This window comes from Engraulis encrasicolus, chromosome 2 (genome assembly GCF_034702125.1).
Source record: "Engraulis encrasicolus isolate BLACKSEA-1 chromosome 2, IST_EnEncr_1.0, whole genome shotgun sequence".
Lineage (NCBI taxonomy): Eukaryota > Metazoa > Chordata > Actinopteri > Clupeiformes > Engraulidae > Engraulis > Engraulis encrasicolus.
This window is the reverse complement of record NC_085858.1, coordinates 58,529,051-58,531,550: the sequence shown is the minus strand read 5'-3', so window position 1 is coordinate 58,531,550 and position 2,500 is coordinate 58,529,051. Positions and strand designations below refer to the sequence as shown.

General features: G+C 43.0%; 1 protein-coding gene across 1 annotated transcript in view; it reads right to left on the bottom strand.

Annotated features, from left to right (window-relative positions):
* The window catches only part of get4 (guided entry of tail-anchored proteins factor 4), an 18,293-nt gene that overhangs the window by 8,081 nt on the left and 7,712 nt on the right, over positions 1–2,500 (bottom strand). The window lies entirely within an intron of this gene.

The following is a 2,500-nucleotide window of genomic DNA, read 5'->3' as shown; positions in this document are numbered from 1 at the left end:
AGCAACCATTATACTTCATGTTGTATTACATTAATTCTGCTATTATTCACCATTGTTATATAATTCGCTTGTCTAATGTACAGTCAGAAATGAAAATGAATAGGCCTAGGCCAGCCTATAGCAAATTAGGTCGTGAAATCATCATGAAGACACATTTGTATCAACATGCTCTCTATGGAGATGGATAAATGCTCATCCTGCCCAAGTAAGAAATCATAGGCCTGCCTACTACACCTGCCTAAGCACAACAGTCCAAAGCTCCTGTAAGAATGATAATGTTGTCATTTGTTGTGGTCGTTGCTGGAGCAAAAAAAAAAAGATAGACTGCACTGTCCGTTGCATAGTTCTAGTCTGACGCCCACTCAAGGAGATGCAGATGACTTTTTCAAACTCTAGTCACGCTGCCGTTTATACCGTATTTCAAAACAGGCGCGTCATGCAGACATTGGTAGCCTAATCGTTTGGCTCGCGGTCAGCTGCACATAGACTACTGTACGGATTTCATGTAATCTTTCAGCACACTGGACAAGCTCGCAGGCAGCAGGTGCATTGCTTATCAATATCAAAATCTCGGGGCTTACCGAAAGCATAAAGGTTCGCTTGGTGCCCTATCTGGCAAATTAAACCAAGACCAAACAGGTCTTAGGATTGTTTCCTTTTGGCATTAGCTACGTTTCAGTGGAACCGCTAAATATTTTAAAACGCGTTTAACTGCTAACCTGTTAGTAGCTGAGGAGGTAACCGCCTGCTGTATCTTGCCCTTCAGGTGGCTAACAAGTGCCGCTGCTTCGCCCATATCGGACGGACACATCACAACTTTCGTCCTCTCCAGCCATTGCTGATCATCTTTTCAGAAAGTTAAGCCGCGCATTGTTGAAGTAACACTTCGCGACATGCTGTAATATCGTATAGAACCACATTTCTTTTCTAGGATTAGAGCTATGATCACCTCTCACCACCACGCACACACTACATCTAGCTCGCGCGTTACGAGGCGGGTTGCCAGGTGTGACTGATTTCTAGCGCCAAAAACGCTTGAAACCCGCGTGGAGCCATTACAAAATGCGTTATTTGTAAGGCTGTAACGATATTGCATCGAACCGAGGGATCGCGGTACGCAGACCCACGAACCCCTATCGCGAACCTTCCTTGCAGAATCGCGATGCGCCCTTTTAAAGTTGTTACCCCTCAGTAGAAAACAGCAGGATACAGGCAAATGCTTGCATATGCGCTTTTAATGCTTGTATGTGCGCTCAAAGACAATTAGAAACGGGGCGCAGATGAGCGAGTAACACTTCCATTCACCCCTCTCTCCTGTAAAATGTTCCGCCCAACCAGCACGTGCATTGGTTGTTCATTGCCTGAGCAACCTCCGCGACCGCGAGACTAAAAACTTGGGCAAACGTCGGAAGGTAAAGCACAGAAATGAACAACAGACCAAGAAGGCTTTATCAAACGTGTGAAGATTTTTTTGATTCATGCATGCGCCGATGTTGAGTGGAGATAGACGTTGAGCGGAGAGAGAGAAAGAGTGCGAGAGAGCGAGATGCTCCGCCTGGCCAAATTTGAAAGAGCTTTGAAAGAGTTCTATACGCTCACAAGAGAGTGTCTGAAGTCGGGCGAACGTTGAGGTCGATGTGGATATTAGGCAGCGCATTATATCCTCCCCACATTGAAAGCCTACCTAGCGAAAACATGCTCCATTTCAAAATGTCAAATCACAAAACCAAACAAAGGACAACGTGCGTGTTGCATACTGAGGTTCATTTCGAGTTTTGTTTGTATAAGCGTGTGCGCGCTGCTGCACGATCAAAACAGTTACAAAAATATTAAACATCAAAATTAAGTGTTGCATTTCTGTAAGTAACTTAATACAACATGTTTCCTGACGAAATATGACCAGTGTTGTTTTCAGTTAATGTTTGGATATTAATTGGATAATGTTTGATAATGTGAGACAGTTGTTGGCTACCTATAGGCCTACTGGAACCTTGACCCATCTCTCTCCATCTCTGTCTCTCACACATGGTCAGCATCTCAGCATGATATGATATAAGCCTATTAGTAATAGGCCTAAGCCTATTTTTCCTTGGTTAACTAATATCCCTTATTTCTCTGTGTTGTGCTTTGATGTCAACACCTGGGGAACAGGTTGCAGTGGTAGGCCTATATCTGCAACATCATTTAGTAGACCTAAAAAAATAATGCAGAATGTAATGTAAATGCAAAAAGAAAGCATAGGCCTATATATAAATATAGACCATAATTTATTTTCTTCTTATTTTTTTCCCTTAAAAAAAATAAAATTGTGTGGCGTATCGAACCGTGGGTCATATATCGTGATACAAACCGAATCGTGGGTTGGGTGTATCGTTACAGCCTTAGTTATTTGAAACCCACTCAATTTGGCAACACATGGTTAGGCAGACGCAGCCTGCACTAGACAACATTTCCACGAAAACTCGGACATTTAGATTTTATTACGCCGTGGCATCAACTT